General features: G+C 51.6%; 1 protein-coding gene across 3 annotated transcripts in view; it reads left to right on the top strand.

The window, feature by feature from the left end:
- The first annotated feature begins 2,255 nt into the window (after nt 1–2,255).
- Nucleotides 2,256–15,030, top strand: part of Elf4 (E74-like factor 4 (ets domain transcription factor)) — a 52,084-nt gene continuing 39,309 nt past the window's right edge. The window contains exon 1 of one of the 3 annotated variants that reach the window (NM_019680.2): nt 2,256–2,315. The gene's annotated coding sequence lies outside the window, so the exon portion shown is untranslated. Of the gene's footprint in view, nt 2,316–11,068; nt 11,517–11,584; nt 11,841–15,030 lie in introns of those variants that run through there. The other 2 variants (NM_001381876.1, XM_006541527.1) reach the window with 2 other exon arrangements.

The raw sequence follows: 15,030 nt of genomic DNA, 5'->3' as shown, positions 1-15,030 counted from the left end.
CCTAGCTGTCCTGGTTCTCACTTTGTAGACCAGGCTGGCTTTGAACTCAGAAAGCCAGCTGCCTCTGCCTCCCAAGTTAAGGCTGGGCACCACCATCATCCAGCTGAGTCTTTTTTAACCTACCGGGTTTTCCCTTTAAAGGAGAACCTGACATCTTCAAAACCGATCTCTGAAACAGGGCATTCTTCTAGCCCCTAAAGTAATGTTTGGCTTTAAACCCAGAATCTACTCCCCTACCCACAAGAAAGCCGAAGCCCTTTTTTTTTCTAAAAAGATTTATTTGTTTATTTTATGTATATGAGTACACTGTAGCTGTACAGATGGTTGTGAGCCACCATGTGGTTGTTGGGAATTGAACTCAGGACCTCTGCTCGCTCTGGCACAAACATTTATTTATTATTATATGTAAGTACACTGCAGCTCTCTTCAGACACACCAGAAGAGGGCGTCAGATCTCATTATGGATGGTTGTGAGCCACCACGTGGTTGCTGGGATTTGAACTCAGGACCTTCAGGTAAGAGCAGTCTTACACACTGAGCCATCTCGCCAGCCCTCTGCACACATTCCTGCCCAGTCATTTAAGAGCACCAATCCTCCCCAAACACCTTACAGGGTTGGCAGGTAGAAAGCTACTCTAACCCCACGATGGTTCTCCATTTGATGTGAATATAGCATTTCAGAAAGCCTCCCCCATGCCGCAGAAGCCAAGAGCCTCATCTTTACGCCACTCCCTTACTGTTCGTCCATGGTCAATTCCACGCTGGCCATGGCCTTGGCAGCACCAGGCCTTGAAGTACAGTGTGATAAATGAGCCAGGAAGCTTGGGAACTTCTGTGCTGAGCTGTTAACGATACACATGCACAATGGGAAACTGTGTGCAGGGTAGGTGTGTGTGTGTGTGTGTGTGTGTGTGTGTGTGCATTCTAGTCTCATAATTTGCTAGGTAAAAAAATATGTTTTAGTGTTTTAGGGGCCATGCCCCCCTTGGGACTGTAGAGATGGCTCAGTGTCAGGAGCATCTGTTGCCCTTGTAGAAGACCAGGGTTCCGTTCACAGCACCCACATGGTTGTTCTCAATTATCATACATGTAAAATAAAAGAACTCTAAATTGGGGGGGGGGGAGATCGTGGCCCTCAAGGAAGACAGGACAGGGCTGGAGAGATGGCTCAATGGTTAAGAGCATTGGCTCTTCTTTCAGAGGTCCTGAGTTCAATTCCCAGCAACCACATGGTGGCTCACAACCATCTGTATGCCCTCCTCTGGTGTGTCCAAGGAGAACCACAATGTACGAATAAATCGTTTTTTAAAAAAAAGAAAGGACAGCTTTTGTGTTTCAGACACCAGAGGCCCAGCTTGAAGCTGTTCTCTGCATCCTACCTGAGCCTGAGGCCTTCAGCTACCTTGTTGAAAGAATATTCCAGGCAACAGATGGGAAATTCTGGCTTCCACCTAGAAACACAAGCCAATTGCCCTGGCCTTCCACTGGCCTGATATAGTCGTACAAAAGGATGTGGCGAAAACCACCTCAAAGTCCCCCCCACCCCAACCGGAACCTGTCCAGTACCAAGTTCCAGAAGGAACAGTCATGATGACACATCAGGTAATCATCTCTTCTTGATTATTGGGTCCAGGACAGTTCAAAGCTCAGAGCACTCCAAACTGGTCCCCTTGGTGGCACAAGCCATAGTGAACCATCCCTACCCCAGCAAGCCACGTTCAATAGTACAGGGGGTTCCAAAGAAAAGACCTCAGCTTTTATGATTTCTGAGGCAGTGCTGAGACCCTGGAGAGGGAAGAGGCTTTCCAGAAATCCTCCCAGAGGGAAGAGGACTTTCCAGCAATCCTATCAGAGGGAAGAGGACTTTCCAGCAATCCTCTCAGCAGACCCTTCCCTTAGGCGGTGGCTAACTGGAAAAGGATACCTAAAGGGAGTGCTGCCTAAAGTTGCAAACATTTTGTTGTTCTCAGCCCGGGAACCCTGTGAGCCTCGGAGCTGGGCAGCTTAGTGGGATAGAACACTGTGCGGGAGGTCTCCACGTGGACTCACTTTCCTCCCAGCTGCCCCCACGGAATCCTTTCCCCGGGAGGAGACGCTGCTGCTGCTGCTAGCCTGGGGAACTAAAGGAAGGAGATGGAGGGGCGGGAGCAAGAAATAAGGAATTGAGGCAAAGTTTCAAGGGGTGTGCCCAGCAGGGCGGAGGATTCTCGTTCTCTTGAGTCAGCGGATCGGGGCCCAGCGTGACTTCACTGCTTCCCAGGAAGAGGCGCCCCCGGGCAGAAGGCCGCTTAAAGTGCAGCTGCAGGACTGGAAAGGTTAGAGCACGGGCTGCTCGAGCCACGCATAGCTTGGGCTTGGGGCCAGGCTGGCTAGGACGCTTGTGGGCAGGAGCGGCTAGGGAAGGCCATGCGCCATCCAGGAAAGTTGGAGGGGCTGGGAGCACAGAAGACCAGACCTCTCCTGGTCTCCGGGAGCTGCCCCTTTGGAACGGCTACAGCGGTCAGAATCGCTGCGCTATGTGCGTTCTACCTGTAGGTGGCGCTGCAGAGGCGCCCTGCGCGCGCCGACAGGGTAGGTGGGAGCGCTCTGCCCCGCAGGGGGTGATCTCGAGATGGGGAGGTCCTGGTTCCTAGAAAAAGGATGGCCAGGAAAGACGTGGCGGGCAGTCAGAGCCCAACCGCTCATCGTGATGTTCTTTTCGTCTCAAAAGAAGGCTTCTTCCTTTCCAAATAGCAAGAGAGCTGCTCCCACCAAAGAGGGAAAGTGAGAGGTTTTTCCTTAATCCCTCTAAGACCCTTGCTGAGCTGGAGGCCAGGCTGCTCACTTCAGCCCAGGCACTGGCTTTTCAGAGCCTCTTGGCAATCTGGGGATACTCCTCTTGACCTGTGGGCAGTAGAATGGAAACTTTGAGTCGCGTCTTAGACACTGGGGGTGGGTTTCCCTGAAAAGCTACTCTCTAGCCTGGCTCCCTGGAGACCACAGAGCTCCAGCACAGAGATGCAGATTGTGGTCAGGACTGAGGCTCAGGCTGGGACCAAGGCTTAACCTAGAAGAGGGTTCAGCCTGAGACTGGATCTGGGGCGACCATTAGGGGTTCTGTGCTTGTCAATCTTCTGCAGTTACATAGGAAGAAAACGTTGAGGCTCATCCAGGGGCTCAAACTTGGCAGCTTTGCTCGCTGCACGGTTTAATTTCCCAAAGATTTATTATTATTTGTAATTATGTCTATAAGGGTTTGTGTGTGTGAATTTAGTTGCCGGTGGAGTCCCGAGGAAGGTATCAGATCCCCTGGAGCTGGAGTTACAGTGGGTTTTGAGCGCCTACCCCTACTATGGGTGCTGGGAATCGAACTCTGGTCTTCTAAAAGAGCAGTAACTACACTTAACCGCTAAACCATTTCTCCTAACCCTTACCTAACTCTCTTCTAACTCTTCACTAAGGAGCCATGGTGCTGGTTAGACCTCCCATTGTGTGTCGTTTATGGCTATGCGGTGACTGTTGAGGTGACAAATGGAGACCCCAAAATAACCTGTGGCCAGACACCTTTAAGCAGAGAGGGGAACACCTGGGGACTCCAACCTAATCCTTTCCAAAAAGGCTAGTGGGCCAGTTTCCATGGTACAACTTTACAGATAAAATATTTGGGCAGAGTAGCTCCCTCTTTGCTGAATCTAAATAAATAAATAAATTCAGAACCTGTCCCAGCGTTCTGGGTACCTCTTCTCTGCCAGTCTTCCCAACTCTGTGCTTTCAGGGTGTTCAGTCATCTGAGAAAGTTATCTAAAGATTTTCCATAAAGAAAAGGAAAGAGGAAAAAAAAAAACCTGAAGAGATCCTAAACGTTCCCAGGGTTCACTGTGTGCCAGGAGAAATACAATCTGTCTCTTGCCCAGACCTCAGAACCCCGGCCTCTTTCCTAGTGTTGGTGCCTAGCTAAACTGTTCCTGGAAGCACCTCCCTTCCCCTAGCCCCTTCTCCCTAGGTGCCCCTCCCAGAACAAAACTTGATGTTCCCTGCCTTCCTTTTCTACCTCTAGAGTCTGCCCCAACTTGACTTCCAGTTCTCAGCCTGTGGCCCACTGATGTCACCCTGTGTTGTCTTCTAGCGCCAATCTGGCTCTATGCCCTACGAGGTGACTGGGAGACAATCTGATAGACTAATTTGTGTTAATGTGATAATGGGTGCTTAATGGGGTCACGTGCTAACCATGGACTAAACTCTAGCCTAGCTTCTTTGCTTCCATATCAAGTCCAGGCTTTGGGGACTGGAATCTGGGAATCTTAGGCTGACTAATGTCCACTCGCTGGGGGAGTGGGGGAGTGGGGGAGTAGGGGGAAGACAGGCCAGGGAAGATCCCTGGGTGCTAGTGCATTAAAGCTGCTGCCTCGGTTTCGGTTTCATCCTTGGCTGACACTTTCCTCTGTCCAGTGGAATTGCTTTGGTTTTCCTCCAGCCCCTCTCCCCTCCCCTGCTACCCCACTTTTGGACTGTTTCCTTCCCTGTCAGCCCTTCACTTTGTAAAGAGAGAGAGAGAGAGATGGGAAGATAATTTGCCAGCACTGGGGGGGGGGGGGCGGGAATGTACACGTAGTCACCCTCAGATGCACAGGCTCACATACCACGTTGCCTAGCAGACATACACATGCGCATGCCCTGTACGAACGAACACACAGACACACACACACTTATAGCCATGAGACCCACACAGAGGCACACTTAAGCAAGCAACCCTATAGCTGAGGCCCATGCCACACATTCATTCTCTCACACACAGACCAGCAGCAGAGAAGCCGAGTTGGATGGGTTCCTCAAAAGAGGGCTGGAAAATTTGTTTTCTGCCAGCAAAGGGGCCTAGACATTCCATGAAATGACTCATAGTGCACCTTCATAGATGTTAAATATTGCATTAAACAACAACAACACTCAAAGCCTGATGTAGTGTCAGGCTAGGGACACTGAGGAGTGGCTCAGTGGCCTATGTTTGTTGCCTCTGTCTGGCATGTCGCAGGCTTGTCTTTGATTTCCTGTATGATGGGGGTAATCCAAAGAGAACAGTCATTCCCTTCCTGGTACTCTCCCCAACCTGGGCTTGCCCCTCAGCAGGAGCTGGATATGTATGCTGCAGAGTCTAATGGTACCCCAGCCTCTTTCCCCTTCCCATCCCCTGTCTGGATCCTTGGGAAGTAGGCCCATCCCTCACATGGTATCCAGTTGGTACTTTTCATAATCTCTGTTCCTAGCCAGGTTCTCTCCCCAACTTCGCTACATCTGTCTTTATTGTTACCATTACTTTGCACAGATTGCTGGGGGTGGGGCACCATTCACCTTATAAAACATGCACAGTTTCATAGATGGCTGGAGCCCTTTCCTCTTCCTAGACACTCTTCTTTTCTCCATCATGGGAGGGAAAACCAACTTCCTGGCCGCTGTATCTCAAAGCCTCCAGAGCACTCCTCTGGCAAAAACAGCAAAACAAAAAACCCAAGCTTTCCATGTTTTGATATTTTAATCCCCTCACACTGTGTTGGGGGCAGGTTAGTCAAGCCCAAGGCTCTCCAATTTCATTTGAAGGACACATCAGAAGTCAAAGGGATAGCCCAGTGTGTATGAGTGTATGTGTGTGTGCGTGCATGTGTGCGCACGCTCACAAGAACCATATACCATGCACAGACACAAGAGAATTATAATTTTCTCTAAAAAGATGGCCCAGGCAAGTTTTAGGCCAGAAACGGCTGAGGCATGAAGGATGAACTCTGGTGTCACTGGTCAGCAGCCCTGAACCCTGCAGTACTCTACTATCTCTGGTAGAGTCCTAGGCCAGGGTTTGAGACTGGGGGAGGGTGGTGCTCTAATTTATTCAGCTTTGCCTGAGGCCACTTCTTTTTCCTTTCAAGTGACTCAGAGGTGTGTCTCCTTTCCCTCTCTGCAGTCCCCAAACCTCCCTGACACCAAAACTGAGGAGCCATGGAAAATGAGTATGTTTTCCTAAACACCAGCAAGGCTCCTGGATGTATGGCAGGGACAGCACTTGCTATTAGCCACTGCGTCTAGGGTTGACATGCTGAGTGCCAGCTCAAGGCCCAGAGCATCTGATATCAGGCTGCCAACTCCCTTCAGTAGCCTCTTGAGCGGCTGTCCAAGACATAAGACACACATTTCCCTGACATTTTGTAGAGGCTTTCAGTGTCCCAGCGACTCTCAGGAGAGCAAACATGTAATCCTTTTAAAGAACTTTTTAATCTTTAAAGATACATAAATATTCTCTCTCTGATCTTAGTCACTATTAGCTACATCACCAACTTCTCCTACAGATCATCTGAGAGCGTCAAGTAGAAACATTGTATCAGTTTTATTTTTTTTCTGTAAAATTGAAATGATTTTACATAGCTAACTTTTTTCATATTAAAATTGAGCAGTTAAATAAAGATCAGTTGTGACAAAAACCACAAAAGAACTCCCCCCCCCAAAATGTAAGTATATATGTATTTATGCGTGTGGCTTTGATACATCTTTGAACATTAGAGGGCAACGTTTGAGAGTCAACTTTTGTCTTCTACTTGTTTTGAAGCAGGGTCTGTCTAGTTGCTCTGTCACTGCTAATCTAGCCCCAGATGCCCTGGAGCTCTCAACCAAGTCAGTCACCTGCCCCCTCCCCCATCTCGACATGGGATTCCAGATGTGTACCAACCATTTTGGACGTTTTCTGTGGATTCTCATTATTGAACCTAGGTGGTTAGGCTTGCATGGTAAGAGCTCCCCCCCCCCCCGCCCTTCCCCCCTCCCCAGCTTCTGTGCCATTCTTCCATACCCCCTATTTTTGGTCGATTTATTTATTGTTACTTTTTTTTAAGGCGTTACTCCATAGCCAAGGCTACTCCTAAACCCAGAGCAGTGCTCCTATCTCAGCCTCCTGAACACTAAGAATTCAGTAGCAAGCCACTGCAACATGCTAGGAATCTCCATTATAAGAAGGAACAACTGATGAATTTTTGTATCATCTATCCCAAGAGCCTCGATATTGGTGCTAATCGACAAACCTTCCTTTAAAAAACAAAACAATTCATTGCATAAATCAAAATAAAATGTGTGTGTGAGTGGATGTGTATGGTGTGAACATTCTATATGGCATATGTGAGTGCCATCAGGACAACGTTTGGGAATTAGTTCTCTCCTCTTTCGATCCTGGAGCTCAAGCTCCGGTTTTTACGGTTAATGGCAGATAGATGCCTTTACCCAATGTACCATCCTGCCAAGTCATCAACAAGATTTTAGAACAAACTGCTTATGCTGATTAGGTATAATCTGAAGCATCAAGATTTCTGTCTGGGGCTGGTGAGATGGCTCAGTGGTTAAGAGCTTTGACTGCTCTTCCGAAGGTCCTGAGTTCAAATCCCAGCAACCACATGGTGGCTTGCAACCATCTGTAATGAGATTTGACACCCTGTTCTAGTGTATCTGAAGACAGCTACAGTGTACTTACATATAATAAATGAATAAGTCTTTAAAAAATAAAAAATACAACAAACATTATAAGCTGAAAAAAAAAAGATTTCTGTCTGTCATTTGGATACCTAGGCCTTTCTGGAAAACCCATGACTACAAACGTGGTTCCTAAACACAACTGAGAAATGATGGCTTGCTTACGAAAGGCTAATGGAGCTTCCCACGTTTAGAGTGGGAGGATTCTTTGAAACTGATTTCTCTGCCTCATTCTGAATATGCTTTCCCTTAAAAAAAAAACAAAACTGATTGATCCACAATTTTCCTAGTGTATTTCTGTGATGGAAAGCAAGGAACGTAGAAACTGGCACTGTGGTATTTTGTTCTGGCCACAGGTTTGAAAAGAATTTGTTGAGGCCGATGAGTTTAAGTGAGGGGGCCAGAGGTGGGGAGAACAAAAAATAGACCTGTCTCTAAACAGCCTTGGGTGATTTGCAGGAAAAAAAAAAAAAACACCCTTTGGAGGCACAGAGAGGAAGCAATGGAGGTTGTCAAAATGAAAGCAAGGGGGCAGAAGGGGTCCTACCCAGACTGAGGGAGCAGGGGGAGGTTCTGAGGGTTGAGAGCCAGTTAGGGCAAGGCAGCCAAGGGACAGGGAGGAAAGAGAGACTGAGAGGGGACTGCCGGATGGCGCTTCCTGGGCATCTACAGGCAATCCGAGAAGGGGAATTCCTGCCAAGTGAGGGAATAAGCCAGTGCCAGAGACAGTGGCTGTCCCCAGGAGAATGGTAAACTCAGCCTGGCTGGCCCCACCTGGTGGGGGCTTACCCAGTGGGTGCATGGAACATAGGAGGCAAAGTGGGTAAGGGCCAGCAGGCCGAGGCTCAACAGAGCTATTGGGATAGGCAGCCAGAGCTGTTCTTCAGGCTGCTCACGGTCTCCCATGTGATACACAGACATGGTGAGATCAGCCCAAGGTTTTCATCACGTTGGGGGCGGTGTAGGGTTTGCTTTGACTTCAACTAGGAGGGTGTGGGTCTGTGGTTAGTTCTGCGTGGCTGGGGGAAGGTGGGAACTTTTGGGATTCCCACAAGCTGTGGAGCTGCAAGTCACCAGCAAGCAATACAGCCAGACATTTTAAGTGTTCCACAGTATTGACCTCTTTCCCTGTCCTTCTCAAGAGGGAAAACTTGCCTCATGCTCTCCGCCTTTAGGCACCAGCCTTGGTTGATACCACATATATTTTCAGAAGGAACCCACCCTAAGTCCTCAACAGCTTCTGCCTTGGTTCTACTACATTTTCTTCCACGAACTGATTTGAGAAAGCAAGAGGAGGTTGGATATAGTGAACACTTATGGAGGGTGGGTTTACTAGGCACCAGGCCCTGACGTAAACCCTGCCACCTCACTTAGTCCTCACCACCAGTGTTGTGGGGGCAGCTCTTAGCATCCTCAATTAACATTTTAAAGATTTGTTTTATTTTTATGTGTATGGATGTTTTGCCTGCATGTATATTTGTGCACCACACGAGTGACTGAGACCTTCACAGGTCAGAAGAAGGCATAAGACCCACTGGAACTGGAGTTACAGATGGTTGTGAGCCACCATGTGGGTGCTGGGATCGAACCTGTGTGCTTTGCAAGAGCAACAAGTGCTCTTAGCTTTCAGCCATCACCCAGCACCATCCCCTATGCTTTAAAAGTAGGGTCTCTCTGTGTAGCTCCGACTGACCTGAAATTGCTATTTAGATCACACTGGCCTTGAACTCAGAGATCCTTCTTTTTCTGCCTCCCAAATGTTAGAATTTTAAAGGCCTGTACCACACCCAATTCATGCTCATTAAAAAAAATGTATTACTTTATGTGTAGAAATGTTTTGCCTGCAAAACTGTGTACCAAATGTGAGCCTAGTGCCCTCAGGGGTCATAAGAAGCAATCAGAGCCACTGGGACTGTTGTGGGCCACCATTATTGGTGCTGGGAACCAAATCTGGGTCCTCTACAAGAGCAATTCATCTCTTAACTACTGAACCATCTCTCTAGCCAGGTAGTGTGTGGTTTTGTTTTGTTTTGTTTTTGAGACCCGGGGTAGGGTGGGAATGTCTCACTATGCAGCTCTGGCCAACCTGGAATTTACTATAACTGTAAACCAGGCAGGCCTTACTCTTAGCTACCCACCTGCCTCTGCCTCCCCAGTTTTGGGATTAAAGACCTGAAACACTATGTGAGGCTTACTGTTTTAGTTTTTGTACCCACTTTGGCCTTGGTGAGCTTCGAAGCTGTCTGAGACCTGCCCCAAACTAGAAAGGAGAGCCTCAGAGGCTGGAGTCCAACAGAAAGCTGTGTTTTTCCAGAATCTAGACTCTCCTAAAGAGAATGTGCTCACTTGTAAAAGAAAAAGAAGTGGAAATTTGCTCTTGGTCCTTGCTTCCAGGACTTGTCTGTCTATGAGTAACAAGGAGGTTTCAGGAGCCAGGACCCTAGTGCAGCCTCTAGATCTTTTACTGTTAACCTGTGATCCACACCCGTTTTTGATGATGCCACCCACTACCCAAGCCCTGAGCCAGGATCATCTTTTCCAAAGCTGATGAAGCAGGCTTTTGGAGGTGGTTGAGTAGATCCTGACCTGAAGCCCCTTTGGCCATCTCTCAAAGGGCCCTCCTCCCCCGGAGCTCCCCACCCCCAGCGGCTTTCTGCCAAGGTCATGTCTCTCTGCTTTCCCACCACGCCCCGCCCCCTGCGTGCCTCTCCCGCAGCCCTCCCCACCCTCGCTTTAGTCAGCATAGAGCTGTGAGAAATGACAATTTCCAGAAGACACCTTCCCAGGACCTTAGCTGTGGTACCAGATGGGGACTGGTGTGGATACGGAGAAAAAGTGCAAATGGGTTGAAGTGGGCAGCTCAAGGACAGCCATTGCTTGACTTTATATCGAAAATGTGGGGTGTAGGCTCTCTCCCTGAACCCCAGTTCTGGCTGACTGTACACCTGCTGTGTTGGCCCCCCCAAGCGGTCAGACTTTCCTGCAACTCTCTGGTCACACCAATCCAGGAAATCTCTGTTCAGAGACTCCAAGGGGTGGGGTGGGGTGGGGGTGGGGTGGACATTGTTTGCAAAATGTACCCTCTGTCCATCTCTTCCCATCATTGCTAAGCTGCCTGGTTGCCACAGTGCATGCTTGGTACTGTGGAGTGCTGGTGTGGTGGGGGGCAGCCGAGGTAGCAAGCCATCGGAGTACCGCCTTCCAGAATCCCCAGGATAGCTCCACGGGATATTGTGTGGGACTTCCCGCCGAGAAGCGCCCAGTCAGAGCCGAGGGCCCCGGGCCCCGCCAATTATGAGTAGAGTGTGGGAGGGGGGTGCTCGCTAGGGAAGCAGCTCGTGCGACGTGAGCTCGGGAGGGGCTCTGCCTTCTCTGACCTCTCCGCGGAGGTGGGGGGCCGCGAGGCTCGCGGGGCAGGAGAGCCTGCGCGGGCCCCTGGCAAGGCTCCCCCTGCCGTGCTGGCGACCGTGGCGGGGTTGGGGTGGAGGGGCGCTGTTTCCACCCCGGTGCCTGGTTCCTCCCAGCCTCCCTTCTCCACCCCGCCCGCTAGCCCGTGGTCCCTCCCGTCGGTCCCTCCCTCCCGCTCTTCAGTCCCTCCTCGCCCTGCCTCCTGCGCGCCCAGCCCAGCCTCCGCCCGCGGGGACGTGTGTGAGTGTGTCTGTGTGTGAGTGTGTCTGTGTGTGTGTGTGTGCGTGCGTGCGCGCGTGTGTGCTGTGTGTGTCTCCAGTGCGATTTCCCCTTTCTCTCGCTAGCCTCGGCGCAGCTCTCCAGCGGCTCGCGCCCCCCTCCTCATCAGCGGGTGCCCCCCGCCGCCCTTCCCTCGGCGCGGCCTCCCGGGAACCTCGGGACTCCCGTCGCACTGCCGGCACCCTGGTTCCTCTTCATCCGGGGCGCCGCCGTCTCACCTGGGGCTCGCATCTCGCTCGCCCTCCAACTTTGCCATTGGCGGCGGCGGCGGCGGCGGCGGGACGTGTGGGAGAAGCCCAGCGCCTCGCCCGGCCGCCCGCCCGCCCGGACCAGCCTGCCCCGGCGCCGAGGTGAGTCACGGGCGCGGGCCGGCGGGGGCAGGCGGGCCCCGAGGAGAGCAGGAGGGCGGGCGGGAGGGCGGGCGGCCCCCGGCGGCCGCGAGGACGGACCCGGCGCTGCGCTCAGCCGCCACTTCTCCTTTCCGCGGCGCCCAGCTCCCGGCGCCGCCGGCCGGGGCCCCGATTTCGAGGTGGGGGGAGGAGAAGGCGGTCCGGCGGCCCTTGGGGACCCGTGTCTCGGGCTCTGAGACGGCGAGGGGACCACCCGCCGACCGAGATCCGAAGAGCCTGGGTCACCAGACCCGCCCGGGCGACCGGAGGAGCGCCGGACCTCAGGTACGTCGATGGCGCCGCTTCTTGGGACGCGGGGCGAGAGCTCGAAAAGTTTGCCCGCGTGGGGCATCAAGGGTGGTGGAGACCAGGAAGGGTGCGTGTGTCTCAGCCTGGGAACTGTGAGGAGTCTGAGCTCCAGAGGTCACAAGCAGAAGTGAGCGGCGGCGGCGGCGGTGGTGGCGGCGGCGGGCGGGAAGGCGCTTTCGGTCAGCCCCGGCCAGCTTAGCCTCAGTGGAGAGGCCGTTAGTGACTGCGGCGCCGCCCCCACCCCGTGCCGATCGGCGATCGCAACGCCGCTGGGCAGGAGGCTCTGCGGACTCAGGCGACTCCGACCAGGTTGAACCAGTGGCCCCTAGGGCTTCCACAGCCAGACACTGGAGACACGCACACTCACAGTCGCGATCACACACACACACACACACACACACACACACACACACACACGCCCGCCAGCCCGCCCGTTCGCACGTAAACCTACGACTTGGAGACCTGAACTGCCAAAATAGAGACCTCTTGGCAGGGGCTGGAGTTTCCGTGTCAGCCAGCCGCCAGGCTTCCCGCTCCCGTGTTCCCGCTCTCCACGGCTCTCCCGCCTCTTGGCTTCCTCCCCTGCTACTTCGGAGGGGACCCAACAACCGCACAGCGCAAAGCTCCCCCCCCATGCCAGAGTCTGCCTTAGGCGGTTCAGACATTGCTGAGCTGGCAACCGCTTTAGGAATTCCTGCCCCCTCCACGGTACCCCTAAACTTTGATGCCCTTTCCTTGGGAGTAGGCCTGGGACTTAGACGTCCTGATGTAAGAGTTACCTCCTGACCCCTTAGCATCTCAGCTTAGTGGGACTCCCTTGGGTACCCCCAACCACCACCGCAGAGGAGCTGGGTGGGGGGGGGGTTTGATAACCCTTTGATTTCTGCCCCTCATCCCTCTGCCTGAGATAGAGGCCTGTCTGGTCCTGCAGCTTCTTCTAGTTAATGTTTGACAGTTCATTGTAGCTAATCATTTTAATTAGCTCTTAAAGTGGGGAGGAACAGTTAACCTTGGACTTCTCGATTTTGGTCTGGTGGGGCCTCAAATGGGAGGAGTTCTGAGGAGGTAAGAACGGAAGTGAGGTCACCACCCCTGGCCTGAGCCACCACAGCTGGCTCCAACAGCTGGTGGGCACACCCATTAGGGATTCAACTCCTGTGAGCTGACCCTTGCTTGGCCTGAGAATGCCAGGATGAAAGAAGGTGAAAAGAACCTATCTTTCTCCCCCTCGTTCTGGGGAAGCAGGGCTCGTTGGCATCAAAAATGGCCAGGAAACTCATAGAGCAAGTAAAAATGTCAGTCAGCCCTAGGATTTCCCCAGATAAAAAGTGCTTCTTGACCCAGTGCAGAGAAAACATGGAGTTGAGCAGGCAGGAAGAGCCCTCTCTAGGTGTGTGACAATAATCGACAGCAAACCTGAGCTTTAAGAAGCTGCCTCGAATATGGGCGTCTCTGGAGCTGGGTTCAAAGCCTATGATCTCTTGTGGTGTGTGTGTGTGTGGGGGGGTGGCTGTGAAGCAGACACCACCATTGCCACCCCTCACCCCAGCCTCTCTGTGAGCTGAAGGAGTGGCTTGTTTGCAACTATGCCTGGCATTCCCCCCTCCATGGTACTGTTTGCTGGCTACTCAGAAACTAGTGCCCACCCCTGGTCAAGTCCGGGGCCCCCCCAATCCAGCCTTCTTCACACAGTACTGAGTGGCAGTGCAATAGCTTCAGCCGTCTCTGCTATTATGTTGGGACCTAAAAATAAGGGCCCTGTGGCCCATCATGGGACTGGTTGATAACATACTCAAAATGCCTCTAATGCTGCAAACATTTAGGGCTTTGGCCCCAGATAGGTCCAAATTAGCCACTTGCTAAGAGTATGGCTTTTCTAGGGAGCCCTTTACTCCTGGCCTTGGCCTCCACAACTTCCTCACTTGCTCCCAGTCATGAGAGCCAGCCTGTCAGGGTTAAAAGCCCAGCTTTGCCATTTACTAGTTTTATGGCCCCAGTCAGCTGTATGCGTTAGTCTCACTAAGTGGCAAAAGAATCAAGTAACTAAGTTGGAGAGGAACAAATGTGTTCTTACCTATAGGCTGTTGATTAGAAGACTGTGTGGTACAGGGCCCATATGGAACTGGCATTGTGATATTGTCTAATACAGAGCCTAAAACTCAGGTCCAACTCAGCAAATGCAGAAATTTACTGGGAGCTGGTCCTAGTACTAGGCTGGCCCCAATGAAGTGTTGGCCGAGAAAATAGGAGGAAGAAGACAGCACTGGCCTTCTAGGGTTGTATGTTGGCTGAAATGGGTGGTAGGATGTAGGAAGCGTGCAGGTAGATTGGGTATGTTGTCTGTATAAATAATAGACTTTAAAAACAAACTCGAGGATTTGAAGAGATGGCTCAGCAATTAAGAACACTGCCTGTTTTTGTAGAGGACCTGGGTTTGATTCCTCACACCCACATGGTGGCTCACAACCATCTATAACTCCAGTCCCTGGGATTCTGACATCCTTTTCTGACCTCCTTGGGCACCAAGTATGCACAGACATACATGCAGTCAAAACACACATACACAAAATAAATTTACAAAATAAAAAATAAAATAAAGGGCTGGAGAGATGGCTCAGAGGTTAAGAGCACTGACTGCTCTTCCAGAGGTCCTGAGTTCAACTCCCAGCAACCACATGGTGGCTCATAACCATCTATAATGGGACCCAATACCCTCTTCTCATGTGTCCAACTCATATACATAAAATAAATAATTCTTAAAAATAAAATAAAGCCAAATTCAAATTCCTGGGCTAGGATGAGGAGCCAAGTGCCCCAAACTGAAGGCTTCTCCTTGCTTGGAGATGATGGCTGGGTTCTGGTTTGAATGCTATCTGTCTCTCAAGTCTGCCCTAAGATTTTGGTGAAGGAGGGGGAAGGGAAACTAGTCTCGTGCGTAGGCTGAAAGTGACAGGCATTTTGGACTGTGATTTTCTGCGTGCCAGGGTCAGGGTGGCATTACTTATGGTCCCTCCCACTCCTAAAGCCCTCTGAAATGGCAGAGATCACACCTGGCGTGCCTCCTCCACATCCCTGGATCCCCTGCTGAATTAGGAAGAGCCTTGGGCAACCCTTGCTCCTCTGTTCTGGGCCTGACCCCAACCTGACCTTGGTTATCACTCCTGGT

Source organism: Mus musculus, chromosome X (genome assembly GCF_000001635.26).
Source record: "Mus musculus strain C57BL/6J chromosome X, GRCm38.p6 C57BL/6J".
NCBI lineage: Eukaryota > Metazoa > Chordata > Mammalia > Rodentia > Muridae > Mus > Mus musculus.
This window is presented reverse-complemented; position numbering and strand designations above follow the sequence as displayed.